Source organism: Coregonus clupeaformis, chromosome 5, assembly GCF_020615455.1.
Source record: "Coregonus clupeaformis isolate EN_2021a chromosome 5, ASM2061545v1, whole genome shotgun sequence".
In the NCBI taxonomy this organism is placed as follows: Eukaryota; Metazoa; Chordata; class Actinopteri; order Salmoniformes; family Salmonidae; genus Coregonus; species Coregonus clupeaformis.
This window is the reverse complement of record NC_059196.1, coordinates 4,434,223-4,460,199: the sequence shown is the minus strand read 5'-3', so window position 1 is coordinate 4,460,199 and position 25,977 is coordinate 4,434,223. Positions and strand designations below refer to the sequence as shown.

The 25,977-nt window shown below is 42.0% G+C and overlaps 1 pseudogene; it reads left to right on the top strand.

Annotated features, from left to right (window-relative positions):
* LOC121558977 overlaps positions 1 to 25,235 on the top strand; it is a 170,432-nt pseudogene extending 145,197 nt beyond the window's left edge.
* The last annotated feature ends 742 nt before the right edge of the window (positions 25,236 to 25,977 follow it).

Sequence of the window (25,977 nt, the reverse complement as noted above, 5' to 3'; positions counted from 1 at the left end):
ATGAGAAATCCATATGAAATTGCATACGACATAGTTATAACTAAATCTGTTTCTGCATTATCTAACTTGTTTATTGTTGGTTGTCATGTCATACAGAGATGCTAATAGGTTAATTGTGTTTTCCCCCCTAGCCTCGTGGAATTCAGCCCAGATAACCAAAGACGTGTCCCCCCAGCTGAACCAGGCCACCATCATAGACCTGCACCCATCCTCCACCTACAACATACGCATATTCGCGAAGAACAACATTGGCAAGAGCGACACCAGCAACGAGCTCACCATCACCACTGACGAAGCAGGTCAGCCCACACAGATCTCTCCTTCACTGGGTCAAAACATCATGTAGTTATGTTCCAAACCAGGTTGACACATATTCTGTTTGTCTTCAGATTTTAGCCATGGATATGTATTTTTTTTATTGTAATATTCCCTAAAATACAGTAAAGGTCAATCTCTCATTCATAACAGAGCAAAGGGTTTTCTAGCGCTGTAGCGCCATCTAGTGAGATATTTCCTAAATATTATGAATGTCTGATTATAAACATGATTCAAAAAGCCCTTTTACCATTGAACATTTTTTTCACAGTTCCGGTCTACTTAAGGGGTGGCTCTCCCATAGGCACCAAAGCGATAGCAGCTGGGTCTAGTCTACTTAATTCATTCGCCACACACCAACCAGAAAAAAGTATTGCTTTCTCTATCGTCTCTGCCTCATTCAACTGACTCTCTCATAAGAGTATTTTGTGTTAATATTACACATCTGTTCTATAGCCCCTGATGGTCCTCCACAGGAAGTACAACTGGAGGCCACCTCTCCACAAAGCATCAAAGTCACCTGGAAGGTACTGTGTCTTCATGGAGTTAAACAGAGCTATTTTCCTGTTTCTATCTGTGTCTACAGTTTGATCCTATTTATCATGGACATACATCCCACTGGGCACACACTGGTTTAATCAACATCATTTCAATGAAATTACGTTGAACCAATGTGGAAAAGACGTTGAATAAACATCTGTGCCCAGTGGGATAGAGCTAGTTTCCTGTTTCTATCTTTGTCTATGTACAGTCTGATCCTATGATATGACATTTACGTAATTTAGCAGATGCTCTTATTCAGTGCATACATTTTCATACTGGCCCCCTGTGGGAATCGAACCCACAACCCAGGCGTTGCAAGCGCCATGCTCTACCAACTGAGCTACATGGGACCAATAGTAATGCAGAGCATTTGACCAAACCTGTTACCCTAATTATAAGCAAAACAGGATGGCAGCTTTTTAACACACTGTTGTTGCCCCCCCATTTCTCATCCTCCTCCTCAGGCCCCCCATAAGCACCTTCAGAACGGGGTGATCCGGGGCTACCAGGTGGGTTACAGAGAGTACAGCTCTGGAGGCAGCTTCCAGTTTAACATCATCAGCATGGACACCACAGGGGACAGCAGCGAGAGCATCACCCTGGACAACCTCAGGAAGTTCACTGAGTACGGGGTGGTTGTGCAGGCGGCTAACCGTGCTGGCACTGGGCCCTCCTCTCAGGAGGTCATCACCAAAACATTGGAGGATGGTTAGTACGGATCAGGGGGTTTAAGGAGTGGGGTAGGGTAGAGGTGGTTTAGTTTACCTCTTGATAGCATGAGAATGTTGCACAGTGTGAAAATTCACTGACGTAGGTAGACTACCATCTTCTGGATGATTGCTGAATTACCTCAAACCGAAAGATTTGAAATCACTAATACAGTTAGAAGCCAGTAGGGGGAGATATTTCAGCCTAGTTTTATCATTGTCTGTACATTTGTCTTAACTTCGTTTCCCCTCCTGTCCCTTAACAGTCCCCTCGCGTCCCCCTGAGAATGTCCTGGCCATGGCCAAGTCTCCAGAAGTCATCTCTCTTTCCTGGTTGACCCTGCCTAAAGAGGCCCTCAACGGAAACCTGCAGGGCTACAGAGTCATCTACTGGGCCAACCTGCCAGATGGAGGTAGGGGCTTATTAACACACACTCAGAACACACCAGCTAGCAGGCACTTAGCGGACCACTGGTGGTGTGAGCACTATGATCGTAATGGTTTCAGCCCAGTCTCTAATTTTCTATATTCATTGTGCTATGTAGCATGTCATTGATCTTGTACTTGGCAGATTTGCACCACTAGTTTAGTTTTAGTAGTAGTTCAGTTTTTAGTTTTCTCAACAGGCAACACTAGATCATGGGTTTGCCTTGTTGAATTTTTGCAATATCTCAGCAACATTGCCAATTTCTCTTCAATTTCATTCTGCCAGTGTTGGTTCAAATGAGTTACTAATTACACTTCTAGTTTTACTTATAAATAAACTATCCAATGAGTATTATATCTCAATAGACACATATCCATTTAAAACGGTTCCTGTTCTGTATATAATCTAGTCCATTAGTTGTTTAGTAGCTTCATTCTAGTGAGGTGTGTTATATGGATGGAGGTACCACAGGGCCAGAGTGGGCAGCACCCAGAGCTAACACCCTGCTCCTGCTCAGGCCCTGTGGATGGGATCCAGCCTGCAGCCTGCCGGGCCTCCATCAATAATTTACAGGATGCAGTAAGTCCCTGCTTCAGCTCTGTCTACAAGGACACTCAGTCAAGGACAGAGGAGACGCAGCAGACAGAGCACTACTGCCAGTAGTCAGTCATTACAATATCACAGATACTACCTCGGTCAAAAATCACAGTAGCTTACTGTGTATGAGCATCGTCTTGTATTTTAGTTTGCAGTGTGGTCTTACAGGGAGCATGTTATAGGTTTATTGTGTTATTGTGGTCACTGTAGTTCACACTGGATCATAGACTTGATTTGACATGGTGTGAGAGTGAGTGATAAAAGGTTGTTTGTAACTGTTGTTACATTGTCAGAGTTGGGAGAGATCAGGAACGTGACCACCTCCTATCCGTCTCTGGAGCTGGATGGTCTGGAGAAATACACCAACTACAGCATCCAAGTGCTGGCCTTCACCCGGGCCGGGGACGGGGTGCGCAGCGAGCAGATCTTCACCCGGACCAAGGAAGACGGTGAGATACAAATCCTGGCTTGAGATACACTTGAGATAGATGTGGATCGTTGCTTTCACATTGACATCAAAGCATGATTCCTGCAAAAGTTCAAGCTATGCACGCATACTTCAAGTCAGATTTCAGTAATAAAGCACTGTCTGCAATGGGTTTCAATGAGACCATATAAGCCCATATTCAATGTTTCTATTAATACGTGCAGTATATATGTATGTTTAACATTATATTTTCCCTCCTTCCTCCCACTAGTCCCTGGGCCTCCAGCGGGGGTTAAGTCTGCAGCCTCCACCAGCTCCGTGGTGTTTGTGTCCTGGCTCCCTCCTCTCAAACTCAACGGCATCATCAGGAAGTACATCGTCTTCTGCTCCAACCTGCACCCCACGGTACGGAGCTGTATTATTATTAACACAGCTCTCACAGCATCCTTGAGCACTCATTATAACGCCGCCTCCAGTCCTGCCATTCTGGGCTGTATTAGAAAGTCCTGTAGGGAGAGAGAATACTCTTGAAGATTACTCCCCTGTTCAAGTTGTATGATAAATGCACAGACGTGTAAACCCCTTCCCTTTCTCCCTCTCTCTCTCCAGGTGATGAGTGAGTTTGAGGCTTCTCCTGATGTATATTTCTACAGAGTGCCAAACCTGGCCCGCAACAGGAAGTACAGCATCTGGGTGGTTGCCGTGACAGCCGCTGGGCGAGGCAACAGCAGTGAGACCATCACAGTGGAACCTCTGGCCAAAGGTACCTATTAAAAGTTGGGAATCAAAACTAATCATGCTGAAGTACTGTATTATTGATTGCAGTATGGTGTTGATGGTGTTGACATCTAGGATATTGCTTGCGTTCTGTTATTATTATTAATTGTTTTCCATTGGAATAGAATGGTACTGTCACAGTGATGCATGTATATAACCCCCATAGCTCCTGCCAGGATCCTGACGTTCAACGGAACGGTGACTACACCCTGGATGAGGGACATCGTTCTGCCCTGCAAGGCAGTCGGCGATCCACCCCCCACTATCAAGTGGCTGAAGGGAAAGTAAGTCAAGGCCATAGAGATGTATAGAGATCTCAACGTTGTATCTGTGCCATTATGGCGTCTGTGACAGCATTGACAGCGCCATTGAGGCTATCTCAATTTTAAAGTAGTCCCATTCTTTTTTTTTTTTGACGTTTGAAAAAAGTGTAAAGCTAATATTGGTGACTTACCGCCACCTGCAGTGCTGGAGTCTTGAACCAAATATTGTGTCTCATTCATTTATTGTGGCCACTAGATGGCGGTCATATAGCTTTAAGCCATTTACAAACTAGGCAAACCAATTTGAAGAAGACAATGCTCTGATCGTTGGCTTATCGCTCCCAACCCATAGGAATTGTTGTAGAAACATTTGACTAGATAATCAACTCAAAAATATCTCTCAAGACATCAGAGCCTGTGAATTTAAGAATTTAGACTTTATTTAAAAAAACAAAGACCGAGCCTTTTCCAAAGAGACAAAGACTGTCCCTTTTTCTGCCAAGAGCTCAATTTTATAGCCACATGCTACAAACATTCCTAACTTTTTTTTTAGTTCGTACCACCCTCTCATTCGATCATTCTATTGGCTGCGTGCCTAGGCCCCTTCTCAAAAGCCCCTTCTTAAAAAACTAATGTAAATGCAAACCAGATGTCTAAGAACAACCCCATGGCCTCAGTTTAAAAAAACCCATTTGAAAGAACACATCATATACTTAATATCTATATTCATTATTTAAACATATATCTGAATTTATAAAATATCAAACATGTTCATTCTGTTTCACCATTATCATTTCATAACACATTATAAAACATTTATCATTCATCACCCTTTCCAGCACTGAGATGATGTGCATGTGGCCATGTGTCAGGTCATAAGGTCATAAGCATAAAGAAATGCAAACACTAGTTCCATTGTTGACATTCCTAAACCAGCTGCAGGAGTTTTCATGAAAAACACATAATTATCTCTGCTCTGAATTCAACTGGCTCTCAATCCATAAACACTCCAAGGCATATAGATTTTCAATTTTACAACATATCCATGCTTATTACTAATATTATTATTTTACCTTTGACCTTTCCCTACATTTGCCTTCATGATACATAAAATAACACCACATATCCCCCTTTGGGACATTATAATATTATCCCATCAATACAAAAGATTAATCACTCATATCACAAGTATTATAACAATCAAAATAATCAATATCCATATCTAATCAAGTAATCGCCATGTCAACATCACTAAGCATTAATATTATAAGTTATTCGATCAGTCCAGTCCACTTATAATTTATAATCATAATCAAATGAATTACCCAAAACAACTTAAATGACAATTCTTAATTAGTCACCTTTGTTCCATCATTCAAAGTTAAAACTCTCACCCTGGCACATATCGATACTGGCTGAATGTATATTTATATTATAATAATTCTAGCATTAACTTCCCTCATAACAAGAATTACAAACAGATCCGTACCCTAATGCATTGTCCAAATTACTATAAATTTAGTAGTGTATAATACCTCCTTAATCAACATACTACCTCAACTAACACTCCCTCCTCTACCGGCACTCCAATCTTCTGGCGTCTTCATTATTCTTCATAGTTCATCATAATTCATCTTGGATTACCCATAACAATGTCCCAATTCCAATGTCACACCTGAACCACCACACCTCACCATCATCCTGTTTTGTCCATGTGCAACCCAGTATATTGCTTTGATTTGATGCAGAAGTGGGTCGGACAGGAACATCTTCAACGCCTTTGTTGTTTCCTCTTCAGCCAAGTAGAGGATTTTTGGTTTTATTGAGGTTTACACCGTTCTGAGCCAATTGATCTCTGCAATGCATTACGACACCATCCGTTGTAACCTCAGGAAAGGACAGATCATAACAGTTCAGTTGAGTTAATTTCCAATCCAAAACATCCCTAGTAACATCATCTACATGACAAATCATTATGTTTCATATTCTCCCTTGAATTCTTCCAAACTATATAACCCAATTGTTTTATTGTAACATTCCTATATTTTTCTCATACTCTATTTGACATTAATCTAGTGTTTCCCTTTCCTTGTTCCTATTCTAACACTTGCTTATACTTCTCTCTTCTAATAACACTTTCCCCTGGAAATCTAACACCAAATACTACATCAAATTGTTTATCTAAGTCTTGGACTGTTTTCCTTATGTCTATGATTCACCTATCTCTTTCTTTCATTACCTTAAGGTCACACTACCCCATGTGACTTCCCCATACTCTTTGTGCTGGTTTCTCACACACCAATACTATTTAACCCCTTGTATTTTAATAGTGATCCCTTCCTGTATTTTTTAGTTATGGTTCCTGCCTGTGCAAGAATCTACATTCTACTCCTGTCTATATCCCTTCTATGTCTTGTTCTTCTGCTCTTTATTATTATTATCAGTACTCCATTCCCCTTATTCTCAGGTAACTAGTCAAGTACATAGAAATCAATGATAAGGATATCTGGTGCGTCTTGAAGGTCTGGAATCTCTCAATCATCAGTTCCCTCACTCTGGTACAATGGTTAAGATGATACCCAATACTCCCCTCTATCCGTACCATCGTCGGTATAACCTGGACAACGATATGTAGGTCACTTCTGTTGTTAACCTTCCCCCATCACTAGGATCTCCGGATCCGCCAAAGTCCCTCTCAATCTATCGACATCGGTCTGTGAAAAGTGTCCTTCTATCAGCCTTCTCATAGAGAAGCTCAGAGTTACTGCTGCAAAGACACAAGCACAGACACACACAAAAAACAACAATACTACCCAATGGCTGAGGTTGGAACACTCCTATAGTGGAAAACATTAATCTTAGTATCTGTCTCCACCAGTTTTACCATCATTAAGGTAGCCAACAACACCTGGTACAAGCCCCTCCACATAGGGTCTTTCCAGCTCTTTCTTCTGTAGTCTTTTGCCATCACATAGTCTCCAGGGCACAGAAAATACTCAGATTATCCTACTCAGTTGGACATAGCTATCTTCACCCATGAAAATAAAATCTTAAGAACATTGTTAGGTTAGGTGAGACACAGTATGCTACTCATGTCCTCTCATCCGTCAAGAGAAGCCTTGAGATTATGAAGCACACCTGCTTCCAGCTTGTTGTAGTCCACCTCTACACCATGCCTCCTATCACAAAAACAAAAATGATTTAACCTAACCCATAACACATTATTACTACTTTCACATCCTTAATACACCTTGCATATTTCCCCACAAAACCATAATAAACCATTAAAACCTCTAATAATCTCAACTTCCCCCCTTGGACACATACATCACATCGTGATTCATGTGTACAAAAAACAAAACAAAACAATATTGCTTATCAAACCTAAAATAATAACTAACCTTAAAATGACAAACCCCCTTGAGCATATCTTTACTTAACTGTATTCCATAACACTATTCAATGAATACTTCTCATTCAGGACTAACTCTCTCACTACATCCTTGTCCTGTTTAGACTCATTTATATATAGGATTTTTCCAATTTGTAAACTTCTTCACAATTATCCTTATTTTATCTAACCCCCTTTAATTCCGCATGCCTCTAGAATTCATAGTGCGGTTGATCAGGTCACACTATAAAGCCAGGACAGATTTCAGAGGTCATTGAAATCATTCAATTAATTGTTTCATCCTATAGTATACTACTTCTAACAACCATCAAAACCTTTCATAACTGTTGTAATTCCTTATTACAGCTCTTTTCAAAATAAATCACACATATTTACTTATCCCTCAGTAAATAAAACCCAAATTACATGTGTATGCCCCTTTAAGATATTTCACTTCCACCCTGTCAAAAACAAAAAAATAGAAATAAAATCCTATACAACTAACCATTTCATACTAAGTAGTTTGTTTGTGGTTATTTGAACACCATATAGTAAAACAATAACCAAACAAAAATGGCCAGGCCTTATTTATTTTGGTAGCTCCCTATGACAACCTAAGAATAAAACTACTTAATTTTACTAACTAGTTCCACCTAGCCTAAATACTTTTCTAACCTCCCAATAAAGAAATCCCCATGTTCCTGGAAGAGAAAGTATACATGTCGTTAACATATAATCATCAATCCAAAGATAGTAATTACACACCAAACATCATACATATATCCCCAGTCCTATCTCATCAACAATCATTAACCCCAGCATCGATTTTAAAATTGTTTGATACGTCGTGTCTACTTTACCCCCTAACCTAATATTATAGAGACTCTCATCAATTCTTAAAAGAAAACTCCCATTTAGAAGATACTAGATAATAACCCATTTTATTAAGTTAACTCCACCTTCCACTATAAACCTATAACCCCCTTTTTAATAATTTAAACGTCACAAACTGTTGCATCGATGTTTGTTTTTTCCCCAAATATAAACTTATTGTTTCATAATCCAAAACCCATATAAAATGTCTACTTACTCCATCAAGTCAACAGCAACAACTACCTCCCAAGGTTCAACGTACTATAAACAATTCATCGTTATCTGAAGTAATAAAAAACATCATCATAACTCACTGCTGTTTAAACAACTATATATGTCATAATAAAATGATCAATTATCAAATATCGTTCCTTATTCAACTATCGAGACATGTTCTTCATTAGTTAATCGTCTCCACAAAGCAATACTACCTAATAACATATTCTCATTCTCCTAAATATAAATCAATAAAACATCAAATTCACCAATATGCTATTTCAATTACTATGTTATCCTATTCGACATAGATTGGTAGGACATCTTCCTATAATGTTATCAACGAAACCAGTAATTCACATCAATAACATCAATGTAAAAGATTTGCTTTCTGTCCCCCACTGGATTCGAACCAGGGACCCTCTGCACAGCATTGACAACTTTCACCATAAAAGTACCATTACCCGTCGCTCCACCAGTGCCACACAAAGCATCTACTTCCAGTTCATAGAGCAAATGACATCACTCCAACGAAAAACCACACTAGCTTTCACCGCTAACTAGCTAGCAATCTCCTGCCAATAACATTCCACGACCTCCCACAAACCACGCGATCCCCGTACACCTAACGTACCCCATAATGTCCATTATAACGCTCTCACGTTTCAGCAAGTTTAACATCCACAGAGAAAAAATGGAAATTCTTCAATTTTTCCTAGCAGACGAAATAAAACCACTTTCAAACAGCATTCTGCATTTACCTCTATCATAGGGTTTAAAAACCCACTTAACAACATTAACCATCCTAAATTGCCGTAGTAACGTCATGTTTGGTTCGGTTGATCTATTACCATATAAGACATTCACTTCTCCATGCGTCGTAAACTATATCCTATTTCTCCTGTAATCAACTAAAATCATAGCCACATAATTAAACCATCACTCCGCCATTACAGAATGAATTAACTATCCTTGCTATGTAAGCCACAAGTAACACCAAACACTTGCTATAGTTTACCTCATATATTGAAATCATCCATTTATCACAATCCGATTTATTTATAGACATATTCCACTATTGTCATTTGTTTAATCTAAAACCTCATTCAATGACTAAAAATTACTACCACGTAGTCTCCTCTCCATACCAGTTAACATTTTAGCAGATGCTCTTTTTCCAAACAACACTCACTTCGTGAGCTCATACATTCCTTTACTTATACTCGCCCCCCTTGGGAATCGAACACCCAACGCTGGCGTTGTAAGCACCGTGCTCTACCAACTGAGCTACGCCACAGAGTAAGCGTATAGCGCCCTTTTCTGATAATGTTATAATTGTAGCCTATTGCATTACTTTTGTTTAAAATATACGTTTGTTTAGTCAACAAATCTAGAACCCACTATAAATGGGTGCTTTTCCCTCAGCATAAAAGCCAAAGCTCCTTGCATCCCCTAGTTCACGTAATGAAAATACATTATCATTCTACAATTCACCAACTATTCGCATACACCACTGGTGACGCAAACCATAGAATAAAGTAATAACAATTAGAATTTTGTCAAATAGATGTTTTCCATTCAACTATTCAAACTTTCTTTAAATAACTATTTCAGCTCGATACAGTCAAACAAGTATGACTCTCTTTTTACCGGAAACTAATTCATGCTTTTAGTAAAATCTATTCACATCCCAACAATAGCTAAACTATACTTAGAAAACCTAGACTCTGTTCAGCGATGCAGAACCCATGCTTTATCGAAATGACAAGTTAATCCTCTTTTATTCCAATGATAATAGTCAGTAGTTTTAGTATCTGGCACATACTACACTTTTTCAGAAAATAGCTTTGAAGGACACAGATCTCACACGCTCAACGTAATCAACTTAGCAGTCAACAAGTCAAACCCCACATTCATTGATTTGGAAACAGATTTAACAACCAACCAATTTAATTATATATCTGCTTCTGAAATAATATATAGTTTATTATTATGCTTAATTCTACCACATGTCCTATGTACTCTCTCCCATTTCCACATCCGTCTACGTGTTTGAACAAGTCAACACCTATAATTTTATTATTTTACGTAGTCAATTTATCATAATACTGCATTACCTCTAAAGTTTCTAAATATATCGTCCGAAACATACCTAACAGATGTATCAAAATACAATGCATAGACGTCATATGACCACACCAATAAACGTGACCTGTTCCTCCAACAGGATTTATTCTACCCTCCTGGTAACGTGAATTTTCTACACTCAGTTGGTCAATGAATATCCACGCACCATTTATTCTTCTCTTTCCTAAGTGTTTGGGCACACCCTTTCTCCATCAGACAGAAGCTTCAACCAACCTCAAATAGATTTCCCTTCCTTACAGAAAGACTATCTACTTACAGGATTTAATATTATATTCTCACTCACACAGATGAGCAGACCTACTCTATATATAACACTTTATCAAAATTTGGAAGCCCTTGTAGCTATTTAACCCGTTCATCTACTCAGGATGACCTAACTTTTTTACCTGATAGACCCTACATAATATTATCATCATCACAACACAGGATGATTCACTACTTACCCGTACAGACCTCTAACAAAGAATTTATCATCAGAGCGGTATCCGTAAGTAATCTTGTCTGTTCAGGCCAATGGAATGCTAATTATAGCCCCAAAGCGGTATCCACAAGATTTCTATTTATAACCCCTACAGACCTGGACTTCACTACTACGCTTTTCTAAGCGACCTGTCAATTCTGCCCTAATTCTTCTGTTACACTTCCTCAACACAGAAAAAGAAGCGGTATTACCCAGGATTTCTGCCTACCTATGCAGTCCTCAAGACGATTAACGTCTAAAGCGGTATCTGCAGGACTTAACCTGTTATTGTCTGATCGCTCAACCAGCCGTACAACCACCCGTCTCGAAATGACCCAGACAAAGCAATCAGCAAGATGAATCAACTGAATCAAATGAATCAAATGAATCAAATCAATTGAACAGACGGTTCAGACAAACAACAGCGACATGTATTCTTAAATTCAAAAGCTCCTAGTGTCTAACTTTCTGGTTCTTAAATTTGGAGAGACCTACTTGGTATTTCTTTAGATGTTGCCGAGCCCGGATCGGACCACACAAACTTTATACTATTTTAGTAAGAACTTCTTACCTTTTTAAAGCGGCCGCTTTTGTTTGTATGGTCCGTCCAAGCCGTTTCACAACTGCAAATACATACCGTCACTGATCCTATCAAGTCCCTTCGTGGTCGCCAATTATGTTGTAGAAACATTTGACTAGATAATCAACTCAAAAATATCTCTCAAGACATCAGAGCCTGTGAATTTAAGAATTTAGACTTTATTTAAAAAAAACAAAGCGAGCCTTTTTCCAAAAGAGACAAAGACTGTCCCTTTTTCGCCAAGAGCTCAATTTATAGCCACATGTACAAACATTCCTAACTTTTTTTTAGTTCGTACCACCCTCTCATTCGATCATTCTATTGGCTGCGTGCCTAGGCCCCTTCTCAAAAGCCCCTTCTTAAAAACTAATGTAAATGCAAACCAGATGTCTAGAACAACCCCATGGCCTCAGTTTAAAAAACCCATTTGAAAGAACACATCATATACTTAATATCTATATTCATTATTTAAACATATATCTGAATTATAAAATATCAAACATGTTCATTCTGTTTCACCATTATCATTTCATAACACATTATAAAACATTTATCATTCATCACCCTTTCCAGCACTGAGATGATGTGCATGTGGCCATGTGTCAGGTCATAAGGTCATAAGCATAAAGAAATGCAAACACTAGTTCCATTGTTGACATTCCTAAACCAGCTGCAGGAGTTTTCATGAAAAACACATAATTATCTCTGCTCTGAATTCAACTGGCTCTCAATCCATAAACACTCCAAGGCATATAGATTTTCAATTTTACAACATATCCATGCTTATTACTAATATTATTATTTTACCTTTGACCTTTCCCTACATTTACCTTCATGATACATAAAATAACACCACAGAATCTCCACCCAGTTGACTACTTTAAAATTATGAAAGTCCTCAATGGCAATGTCCATGCAAAACCGGGTAATGATCTCTATACATCTCTATGGTCAACGCCCATCTGTCACATGATTCAACACATGCAGGAATGTCAACATTTTAATCATGTTTTTACTATGATCACATACTGTACTGAACATCATCTGGTCAACTCTACCTCTCAACAGCAATGGTACCCCTGACCCTGTTCTGATTGACGGACGCCGCAGTGTCCATAGCAACGGCAGCTTCATCATCCGGACGGTGAAAGCAGAGGACTCTGGGAACTACAGCTGCGTGGCCAGCAACAACTGGGGCTCTGATGAAATCACGCTCAACCTGCAGGTTCAAGGTAAGACAGAGAGAGAGATGTAAAAGGGGAATTGTCCAAAACTGTCCAATACTAATTGGTACTAACATTTCAAAGGCCTTTCTACGTAGGTTAGCAGTAGCTCTTCTGAGGACACTTCGTGGCTAGTTTGATGTAGCACAGATGCTTTGTTGTCATGGATCTTGTTCTAAACATAATTCCTTTTGTTCTACAGTTCCTCCAGACCAGCCACGCCTCACAGTTACCAAGACAACCACCACGTCAATCACTCTGTCCTGGATACCTGGGGACAACGGAGGAAGCTCCATCAGAGGTGAGTGACATTAGGCCATTTGGACACACCAGAGACACCTCTACAAGGCATAGACCTCCTTTCCGACACCCCAGTGACACTTCAACAAGACAAAGATCCCCATTCAAACACACTAACTAATGACATTTCAACAAGAGATAAAGTAGACCTCCATTCGGGCACACAAATGATACCTCAACAAGTCACTGATAACTACTAAGACACACCAATGGCACTTCAGTAACACGGCTAGTACCCTATTAGGACATTGGGTGAACAAAATCATCTTACAAGGCCCCCCACTTCTCATTATCTTAGACAGGCCTAGTAATTGCGCTGAGTGGGGTGCTAAAACAGTGGAGAGGGAATAGATTAAAAAGGAACAAAGAAGATTAGGTGGGTTAAAGTGGAAGATTAAACCACTCAGTCAAGAAGAAAGGCCAATCACAGAAGGAGTAGCACTGATGATTTATCATAGCTGGTCATCACTGGAACACAACATGGTGCTTCTGGCCTCTCAAGCTTTTTAAAAGAGATTTTAAGGGATGTCCAGGATGATTTCCTATGGTATTTGTTTTCATGTCACGAGTCAAATGATGTTGTCTAGTCCTTGCACTTACCACAATACAGTGCCTTATTTTCCTGTTATCCGTGTAGAGTGAATCGTGGCTTTGATCAGGTGCTGTTGTCCTGCCTTATGTTACATATAATGTTAATCAATCTCAATGGCATGTTTATCGGTATTTAGCCCATGTCTAACACTGAACAATCTGTTGTAAGGGAAGTGCAAATACTAGATTAACTTGGAGTATGTTGGGAGAAATGTTACAGTAATGCTCTATCTTTGTACCTCCGTCTCCATCTTTTCCTCTTTCTCTCTCTCTAGGCTACATCCTGCAGTACTCCGAGGACAACAGTGAGCAGTGGGGCAGCTTTCCAATCAGCCCTAGCGAGCGCTCGTACCGTCTGGAGAACCTGAAGTGTGGCACCTGGTACAAGTTCACCCTGACTGCTCAGAACGGAGTGGGCCCCGGACGCATCAGTGAGATCATTGAAGCAAAGACCCACGGAAAAGGTAGAGTCTCTATAGCAGGGATGGGCAACTGGCCCTCGGATTTAAAAAATGATATACAGTGGGGAGAACAAGTATTTGATACACTGCCGATTTTGCAGGTTTTCTTACTTACAAAGCATGTAGAGGTCGGTAACTTTTATTATAGGTACACTTCAACTGTGAGAGACGGAATCTAAAAAATCCAGAAAATCATATTGTATGATTTTTAAGTAATTAATTTGCATTTTATTGCATGACATAAGTATTTGATACATCAGAAAAGCAGAACTTAATATTTGGTACAGAAACCTTTGTTTGCAATTACAGAGATCATATGTTTCCTGTAGGTCTTGACCAGGTTTGCACACACTGCAGCAGGGATTTTGGCCCACTCCTCCATACAGACCTTCTCCAGATCCTTCAGGTTTCGGGGCTATCGCTGGGCAATACGGACTTTCAGCTCCCTCCAAAAGTTTTCTATTGGGTTCAGGTTTGGAGACTGGCTAGGCCACTCCAGGACCTTGAGATGCTTCTTACGGAGCCACTCCTTAGTTGCCCTGGCTGTGTGTTGCGTGTCGTTGTCATGCTGGAAGACCCAGCCACGACCCATCTTCAATGCTCTTACTGAGGGAAGGAGGTTGTTGGCCAAGATCTCGCAATACATGGCCCCACCCATCCTCCCCTCAATACGGTGCAGTCGTCCTGTCCCCTTTGCAGAAAAGCATCCCCAAAGAATGATGTTTCCACCTCCATGCTTCACGGTTGGGATGGTGTTCTTGGGGTTGTACTCATCCTTCTTCTTCCTCCAAACACGGCGAGTGGAGTTTAGACCAAAAAGCTCTACTTTTGTCTCATCAGACCACATGACCTTCTCCCATTCCTCCTCTGGATCATCCAGATGGTCATTGGCAAACTTCAGACGGGCCTGGACATGCGCTGGCTTGAGCAGGGGGACCTTGCGTGCGCTGCAGGATTTTAATCCATGACGGCGTAGTGTGTTACTAATGGTTTTCTTTAAGACTGTGGTCCCAGCTCTCTTCAGGTCATTGACCAGGTCCTGCCGTGTAGTTCTGGGCTGATCCCTCACCTTCCTCATGATCATTGATGCCCCACGAGGTGAGATCTTGCATGGAGCCCCAGACCGAGGGTGATTGACCGTCATCTTGAACTTCTTCCATTTTCGAATAATTGCGCCAACAGTTGTTGCCTTCTCACCAAGCTGCTTGCCTATTGTCCTGTAGCCCATCCAAGCCTTGTGCAGGTCTACAATTTTATCCCTGATGTCCTTACACAGCTCTCTGGTCTTGGCCATTGTGGAGAGGTTGGAGTCTGTTTGATTGAGTGCGTGGACAGGTGTCTTTTATACAGGTAACGAGTTCAAACAGGTGCAGTTAATACAGGTAATGAGTGGAGAACAGGAGGGTTTCTTAAAGAAAAACTAACAGGTCTGTGAGAGCCGGAATTCTTACTGGTTGGTAGGTGATCAAATACTTATGTCATGCAATAAAATGCAAATGAATTACTTAAAAATCATACAATGTGATTTTCTGGATTTTTGTTTTAGATTCCGTCTCTCACAGTTGAAGTGTACCTATGATAAAAATTACAGACCTCTACATGCTTTGTAAGTAGGAAAACCTGCAAAATCGGCAGTGTATCAAATACTTGTTCTCCCCACTGTATATTTTTTTACTCAGTCGGGTTCTCAACTTACTGTTGCAAGTTAGAATAGTAGAATACACATGGTGCAATTTTTAAATTTGGTTGTGCATCAGCAGTTTTTCTCTTGTTATGTCAGTCACTGATAGTCACTCAATTAGCCCATGTCAGCTAAAATTTTTTAGATTGGTAAGTTAGTCTAGCGGCCAGCTATCTAAACTTAGTAATCATGGTCGAATTACCGGCCGAGGGGCCCCCATTGATTTTGTTAGTCAATCCCACTTAGATATCACATTAAAAACTAAAAACATTTCTCTCCACTCTATGGCAAAATGTAAAACGGCTAATTTTCCTCTCCGCCCCATGGAAAAAGGAGTAGAATTGCAATAAATGAGTTATAAAACTGCAACATTTTCTATACGCCCCATGGCAAAATGTGTAGAATTGCACGAAATTAACTCTAAAACATAGAAAAATTCTGTCCGCTGTCAAGAGGGGGGCTGCTAAAATGTTTTGTTCGCAATGTGGTGGTGGGGTGTGTGTGTGTGTGTGTGTGTGTATGCACATGTGGGTACGCAGACCTGCAAGCAACTTTTTAGTGGCCCCCACCCCATCAATGTTGCCCATCCCTGCCCTATAGCATCTCCACCTCACCAATGTCCCCTTAGAACAGACTCTAACTCAATAGTCCTATCTAAAGCTTTATCAAGCAATTCCTCAAACTTGCTCAATTATTATGTGACCTGATTTGGTTCATGAATAAAATGTTACAGGCATCCTTAGAAGTCTACATCTAATCTCTTCACCCCTCTTCTTTCCAGAGCCCCAGTTTGCCAAAGAACACGAGCTGTTTGCCAGCATCAACTCCACCCGGGTCAGGCTCAATCTAATTGGGTGGAACAATGGTGGCTGCCCAATCACCTCGTTCACCCTCGAGTATCGTCCGGTGGACACGGCAACGTGGACCACGGCTCAGCGCACCTCCCTAACCAAGAGCTACATCCTGTACGACCTGGCGGAGGCCACCTGGTACGAGCTGCAGATGAAGGTGGTCAACAGCGCCGGCTCCGCCGAGAAGAAGATCACATTCGCCACGCTCAATGCGGATGGAAGTGAGTTCAGATCAATGGTCTTCTAGGATGACATTTTTTTTCCCTAAACCGTGATAATTTCATATTCCAAAGAAGGCCTTCCAAAGACACATATTTGACTACGATTCTTAGTCCTCCCAAGTTCCAACCCTGGTGGTGCATCTTTAAATAGTCATGCCTGATACTCTGGATGGTATGTTCCCCAAGCGTATCTGTTTCCTCCCTCCGCAGGCACCATCCCTCCTCTGTTGAAGACAGTGGACCCCATCACAGACAACATGTCAGGCAACGAGGGGCTGAAGATGATGGTGACCATCACCTGCATCCTGGTGGCTGCTATCATGGTCTTCATCCTCCTGATGGTGTTGAAGAGGAGGAGGAGGGAGCAGAGGCTCAAGAGGCTACGCGGTGAGTCAGAACACACGCACACACACGTACACACGCGCACTCACACAATAGAAACAAGGCACTCAATAACACTCAAGCACTTTTTAGAGCTGTATGCTTCATGCTCAAGAGAGTGAGGATCAATTAACCTGAGCAGAGCCAGTAGAATTGTGACTATTGACTTTCATTATGTAATTAAGAGGCTATCAGTTTAGTCTGATCAGATCTAGTGTTCCACTTTTAATTTGCCCACACTAATGTTCTAGTTTTGCACATCTAGGATATTGGCTTGGTGCTTATGATTTTAATATGTTAGCTTTTGACAACCACTACTCTGCATTGTTACTAATTTACTATATGCTGACTTCACAGATGCAAAAAGCCTGGCAGAAATGCTGATGAGGTATGTGAAGAGGAATACATCTTAACTTTAGATAGGAATCATAAAATACTTTAAATTAACTGTCCAGTGTTTCCAGATTTCTATGAAATATTACCTATAATTACTTACAATATGAGTGAAATAGTTTCCCTTCCAAAATGTATTACGTTTAAAAACAACAACTTTTCTGTGTTGGAATGGTGTGGGCGTACCCCGACAACAGAATGGTGTGGGAGTATACCAGTCATTAAAAATATTAATGCGATCAGATCGCTGATTGGCCAGCTCATCCTCCTCAGGAGTATGACATACTGTAAGAGGAAATAGCAAGTATTTTTGAAACGGTCTGTTTGAGATACAAGTTTGAGGTATGTTTTTGAAGTGTTTTTTCTCCAATTTATACTTTGGCCACAAATACGTGTATAGGATGAGTCAACAACATTATTTGGGTATGAGTTGACAAAATATGGGCTTTTAAAAGTTATATTTTCAATGGACAGTTACTTTAAAACTATGACTGAATACTTGCAAACAATACCTCCTAACTGACATTTCTATCTCCTAGTAAAAACACACGGACACCAGACACATCGAACAAGCAGCAGACCATGAGAATGCACATCGACATCCCCCGAGCCCAGCTGCTCATCGAGGAGAGAGATACTATGGAGACTATCGGTGAGACCCCTGTCATCCCCGCCAGCTTACAGTATGCTTATCCCTTGCATGTTATATTTGATCATCTTTTCTAACAACTCATTGTCTTCCTCCCTGTTTTCTGTCTGTCAGACGACAGGTCGACGGTGCTGCTGACTGATAATGACTTTGGGGAGACGTCCAAACAGAAGTCATCCACTGTCACGCACACAGTCCACTACCAGTCCCTGTCGCAGGCCACCGGCCCACTGGTGGACGTCTCCGACGCCCGGCCTGGAACCAGTAAGAGCCTTACCTATTTAATCACCTCTATATCCCACCCCTCACCACCTTTACTCTGACGTACAGTAAGCTACTAGCCTAATGTCGTCCCCTGGAGGAATAGGGGCAATTCAGTGTTTATTTGGTTGTAGTTATGTGAAATAAGAGAATGCTCTTTGTCAAGATTAATATTTTTTGATATAGTTGCATTCAATCCAAGCATCATTGTACATATTTCTCTCTCAGGTGCCTGTAACTGGACCCCAGTCCTCCAATCAGTGTTTAGACTCTAGAGTTTTTATAAACAATAGCTCCTCCAGGTATCCACATACCCTGATCCCAAATCCATTCTAAGCAAACCAGAATTTTCAGCTTATCATAGTTTCAACCCTCAGATCCCCTTACAGAGCCCACAGCCCAGAGCATTGTGAGCCAAGGCAGTGGCTGCACAGTGGCCTATGGAGGCTCTTCTGCTGCTGAGCTTCAGTAAAGTTGAACTGATGAAGAGTGGAGAGGCCTCTGGCTCCACCTGATTGGGCTCATTGAAGCTGGCCAGGAGGCACTGTGGGCCAAAAAAATAAGCACAGTGGGCTTGAACCTTATCTGCTGACTCAGCCACATCTATCCAGAGTGTTGGAATTACTGATGGAATTGCTACTACCTACTACTATTACCACTGCTATTCTTCTCTGGCTTCTCCAGGCCGGATCTAATCATGGCTGTTCTAAAGGGACATTCTGATTTGGTGCCATTGATGCATAGCACAGTAGGTTAAATGTCTGGGTCAGACCGAATATGATACTATTTTTGTCTTTGGGGAATATTATATCTACTGTGAAAGGTTAGGATGATACTGTAATTTCAAACCTATTAATTATTAATGATCAATAGATGTTTGTGTAATTTGATACACAGACAATTAAAACTCAATATATAGTATGCAATTTACTGTCTAGTAGCTCTTCAGTGGTATGTCCGAAATGACACCCTATTCCATATGGACACTGGTCAAAAGTAGTGCACTACATAGGGGATAGGTTGCCATATCTGACACTGCCTAGGCCTATCACCAGTAATGACCTTGGCCCTTTCACCCACAGACCCCACAGCACGCCGCACTGCCAAAGCAGGCCCTGCAGCCAGCAGGAACCGCTACGCCAGCCAGTGGACCCTGAACCGGCCCCAACCTCCCACCTCCTCCCACACCCTGAGCACAGACTGGAGACTGCCCACACCGAATGCCGCCGGCTCTGTAGACAAGGAGAGCGACAGCTACAGTGTCAGCCCATCGCAGGACACAGGTACTGGACTGACCCTATGTCTCACATACAACATTAGTCTGCAGCAAAGGGGAGACCACTACTACTGTACGTGGAAGGGTCAGAGTGCTCACGGTATGTTTTAAGATATTTCCTATATATCTTAGGAAATTTCAGCTATGTGCATATACTATAATGGATGTTGTGTGTGTGTGTGTGTGTGTGTGTGTGTGTGTGTGTGTGTGTGTGTGTGTGTGTGTGTGTGTGTGTGTGTGTGTGTGTGTGTGTGTGTGTGTGTGTGTGTGTGTGTGTGTGTGTGTGTGTGTGTGTGACTACTCAGACCGCGCGCGGAGCAGCATGGTGTCGACAGAGAGCGCGTCGTCCACGTACGAGGAGCTGGCCCGGGCCTACGAGCACGCCAAGATGGAGGAGCATCTGCGGCACGCTAAGTTCACCATCACAGAGTGCTTCATCTCTGACACCTCCTCGGAGCAAATGACGGCCGGCACCAACGACTACACAGACAGCCTGACGTCCAGCACGCCGTCCGAGTCAGGCATCTGCAGGTTCACCGCCTCCCCGCCCAAGCCTCAGGACGTCAGCCGGGTCATGAACATGGCCGCACCCAAGGCCCACAGACCGGGTGAGGAGAAGGCAGCACTCATATACAGAACACACACAGACATACAAACACATACACACACACACACACACACACACACAGTACAGTTCAAACCTTACTGAAACTACATTATTATGTATTATTTTCCGCATTACTCTAGATCAGTGATTTCCAACTCCGGTCCTCCAGTACCCCCAACAGTACATATTTTTGTTGTGGCCCTGGAGAAGCACACCTGATTCTACTAATCATCAAGCCCTTGACAAGTTGAATCAGGTGTTTCTGTCTGGGGCAACAACACAAATGTGTGCTGTTGGGGGTACTCGAGGACCGGAGCTGGAAAACACTGCTATAGATAGCAGTTCAGTTCTGGTCCAATTAGGCCTTGGGCCACAACATTACTACTGTAACTTCCATAGATCTCTGGGCCTGTTCAAAGTTAAGTTTTATAGCTTTCATTTAACACAGCATATTACAAAACGCCTATTGCAAAATAATGATCATGATCATGAGATACACTTCCTCAGATAACCCCTCTGGCATGCTGTTAATGCTTGATGAAGTACAAACACTATTAAAACCCAGTAATACCCCTCTCACAGTGCTGTATTCATCTTCAGCGCTCTGCAGAAATGTCTGCACATGGAGGAGCTGTCCGTCTGTCAGGCTATTCGTCTTTCTGAAACTATCCTCTCCCAGGTTGGCCTCATATGACCTGCTGCTCCTCACCTCCCGTTCCTATTGGTACCACTGTTTGGCACAGCTTGTGGACAGACCAAACAGACTGGGTTGAAATACATAGACATGAGGAAATGCACATTCTTCAAATACTTTTTGTAAAACATACACACACACAGAGACAGATTGTATATCGTGCGTTTAGCGAGTCCTGGCCTGCCGTGTTGTCAGTCTGGGCTAGGGGTATGAAGACTAGCTAGTTGTTGATGGTGTCTGGAGGCAGGAGCTGGGCTGGGGTGAGTGAGACGAGGTAGACAGGTTTTGGCTATCTGAGCTGGGTCTTGAGTTTCCGTCCCTCATTATGTTTTCATGGTGCGTACACGAGCCAGCTGCCCACAGTCATCAGCCAGCGGGAGGCTTAAACCGTCAGCTGAGGGCAAGTAGAGGCAATCTGTCAATCCAATCTAAAGCTATTGTCTGTCAATACAAAACAGCACTTTACTACCACAATAAAGACGTTCAGTGTGATATCGGTCTTTCAGACGCAGAGCCTGTTGTAGCGTCGTGCTAACCCTGGTGTTACTTTCATCCAGCGGGAGCTGGGCGACACCAGCGACACATAGACAAGCTTTAGAGGTTTCTACAGTAAGTCCCTGTTGAAGACCGTTGTTACCAGTCTGTAATACCATTAGCCAGCTCTGTTGTGGCACACACTGTGGAATTCACACATGTTAGTTTGAACACAGTTCCTTTTTAGGGTGTTTTTGCCCAGTGAGTGTCAGTATGATCAGAATCCTCAAGAAAAAAGGCAATCTTCAATATAAAGCATACATGTTGATGATGACATACAATAGTGTCTGTCTGTCTGTCTGTCTGTGGCCCACTGCCCCCCCCTTCTGTAATAATGTACCTTTGCCCTGAGTTGACACTGCGACCTCATCTGTCAGTCACACAGGGACACAGAGGAGGGCACAGCCCTCTCTCCTGTTACTCTGACATTTGTCAATCACAATCACACACAGCTGATACTGATACAGTAGGTCAACCTGGGGTCATGACTTTGACATTACGTGTATCCACTACGTGTGGGATTTGGCAAGGTCATTTCTTTGTGTGTGTGTGTGTGTGTGTGTGACCATAGAGTCATTGGGGCAAACTGGATGGAAACATTGGGCAACGATCTGTGTGACCTCTCATAAACAGTCTGTCCTGTACAATTACTGTAGGGAGCCAATCAAAGAGGATGATCTTGAGGTTCTCAGCTCATAAACATTTACTGCAACACTGTTTCTTGTGCTGAGTAGTCAACATGTGATGGGCCTTTAAACAATCCAAGGTGTCTCTGTGTGTTTGGGTGTGTTTGGGGGTGTGTGGGTGTGTCTGTCTGTTTACTAATGTGTGGGTAGTTGTGGAAGCTCATTGGAAGGCCAGATTACAGAAAATGAGAACAGCTCCTTCCCCAGCAGCACAGATCGACTTGGGCACACAAAATGTTAAAACACTCATATACATCAAACCCCCCAGCTTAGAGACGTATTGCATGGCTGGGAATCATTATTGTGTAGCGGATACAAGTTGTGCCATTACCTACGCCCTGCAACTTTCAGCTAAATAAATTCCCAATGAGCTCCCAAAGAAAAGCTTAAATCTATATTTAATTCAATTAAAGCTGGTTGCCATTTATCATCTTTACTGGTTTTAATAAAGCCTATTATATACACAGTAAATTATGCATGCTCCCTGCGAACTCTGGGATTCAGTCACTAAGGTCACATGTAGGATACAATCTACATAGATGGGCCAGTCCTCCTCTGTGTGGTGGTGGTGGTGGTGGTGGTGGCGGTGATGGTGGTGGGGGATAGTGATTTGGCATAGAAAAGGCCAGTCACTGAAGCCTGCTGATCTCTGTGGCCTCTGAAAGATTAGTATTGAAGACATCCATTAGAGCAGTAATGGAACAGTACATGTCTCCCCACCACTCCTAATCAAGTCTAAAATCTTTAGTACGACTCATACATCTCTGGCTACGTCTTTGTGATGATCTAATTTCCTAAATTAAATATGTAATTTATTCAGTGGACGAGATACATTTACAGCAGAAGTGATGGTATCATCATCCACTCAACCATGTCCAGTGATTCACTGTCTGCATGGGGGAATACTGTGTAGAGAAGCCCAAGTCTTTTAAAGTGCTGCAGTGTCATTGACTAAACGTACACTTGGGTTACGTCACAGGCTTGGTTTGTTCTGGCTCCTGGACAGCAAAGAATCTGTCTCCGAATGAGATTTGAACCACCTTTTTGCTTCAGTTAACCCCCGGTACAGATGAGGAGGGTTTGAGAGTAGGCAGTGCAGGTCTGTTCGACGTGATAGTCCTGAAGAAATTGAAAAGTGATTTGAATATGAATCTGACAGGCTAATGCAGCAATATCGTAGGATAAGTAATCTCGTCGCCAAGCCATAAAAAAATGATACCGTCCTGAAATCCTTATAGAATCTGTATCCTCCCGACTCAATATAATAGATTAGATTACATTATCCAAACTGAAATCATATGATTTCCTATCATATACCATATATCCTGGCAGAAAGTACATACCTTATGAAAAGACCCCTATGGAATAGAAAGTATCAGAGTAATGCTGACATTGAGAATTGTCCTCCCAGTGTAGTGAGTGTACCCCTCTAACCTTTCTGACTGGGTACCCCTCTAACCCCCCTCTCTGGTCTCATCCCTCAGGAGGAGAGCTGGTGCACCTGCCCCCGTACCTACGCATGGACTTCCTGTTAAACCGTGGCTCTGCGTCGGGAGGCCGGGGGTCCAATGGTGGTAACGGAGGAAGAGAAGGAGGAGGAGGGGAGGCAGGGGCGTTGGGCCAGGCATGTCTGGAGCCCCAGAAGAGCCGCACCCTGAAACGCCCCCGCTCCTGGAGCCCACACCCATGGAGGTGCCCACGTCCAGGGAGGTGCAGCAGTGGCAGCCAGAGACTGCCTCCACACTGCCCCAGCGTGAGCCCACTGGCCGTGAGGCCACCGGAGACCTGGCCCAGGCGCAGGCCGCCAAGCTCAGCAGCTCACAGGAGTCCCTGCTAGACTCCAGAGGACACTTAAAACAGAGCAACAACCCCTACGCAAAGTCCTACACACTGGTATAACACAAGGAGTTATGTTACACACTCCAGGACTTGGACTGTATACTCTACTGCAGCTCTACACAGAGAGCTGGCACGGAACAATGATGATGATGATGATGGACACTTTTCAACAACAACTAAAGTTGTATATTTCTGACTTTGATTCTTTCTGTCTTTCTTTCTCTTACTTTCTTCTTCTCTCTTTTCTGTCTATTCCTTTCTTTCATTATTTTGTTCTTTCTCCCTTCTTTCCTCTTCTGGCTCTCATTTCTCCGTTTTATTTTCTATTTGAGTATTTTATTCTAAACACCATATAAAGATTGCCAAAATAATGTATTTAAGTTTGACAGAGAAAAATACTATTGAATTTATATCAACGATAATTATAGTCATTATTATTATATATAAAATAGAAAAATTTCGAAGAAGAAGACTCTGCAGGAGGATATTGCTTTCTTCATTTATTTATTTTGTATGTCGCAGTGTGATCAAATCGATGATTAGGTATCTGCCGGTTTTTCAATAACGAGAGGAGCCAAGGAAAATATCTGCATTAAAGCTGAACCTGTCTGTCCATGCCGTCCACTCAATCTACTCAGATAGATTGTTACTACGTTCTTCAACCTTTCCAATGACTGCATGGGGACTGATCTATGACAATTATAGGAATGGCTGGAAAATCCAAAATATAATTTTGTCACACTATGAAAATTACACAATGTGAATAAATATAAAAGAGATCACTTTTATTTGTGGATATTACAGGGGAAATGATTTGGTTAATAAAGTCCTTAGTCATGTTTGCACATGTGGGTTTGATTTGAGATGTGGACACTACTGCTTCCTTTCTTTATTCCTCCATCTCTACCCTCTCAGCCACCTCAGAGCCCAGCACACAGATCGCTTCATCAAATCAAAATCGATTTATCACATGCGCCGAATACAACAGGTGTAGACCTTACTGTGAAATGATTACTTAAACAACAATGCAGCGTTTAAAAAAAGTAAGAAACATTTGCTAAATAAACTAAAGGAAAAATAGTAATACAATAGAATAACAATAACGAGGCTAAATACAAGAGGTACCGCTACCGAGTCAATGTGCAAGGGTACAGGTTAGTCGAGGTAACTGCAATAATTGATCTGGGTGTATACATGATAAATGACTCTGAACAGGTCACCTGGATCGGGTCTCACATTATATTAGCTAGTAGAGGGCAGGCAGGGTACAGACATCACCGCTCCCTATCAGACCTCAGGGGTATCTGAGTCCAGTGACACCCTCACCCTTAGTGCAGAGGGTTCACTGCTTAAATAAGTATGATTTATCTACAGTAGTGACGACTTATTGGTATGTGGACAACTGACAATCCAATACATTCATCACCTGAAAGCCCAGATCTGATTTTAAAACTGTAGTGAAGGTTATTGACTAGACATCATACCTGTCATCATTGTGACCTTATTTCAGTGAGATGACAAACTAATGAAAGATGAGACTTCCTGTGTCTTAGTCCATGTTTCGAGGTCATCAAAGTCCTTTAGCACTGGTTGTATCTAACTGAG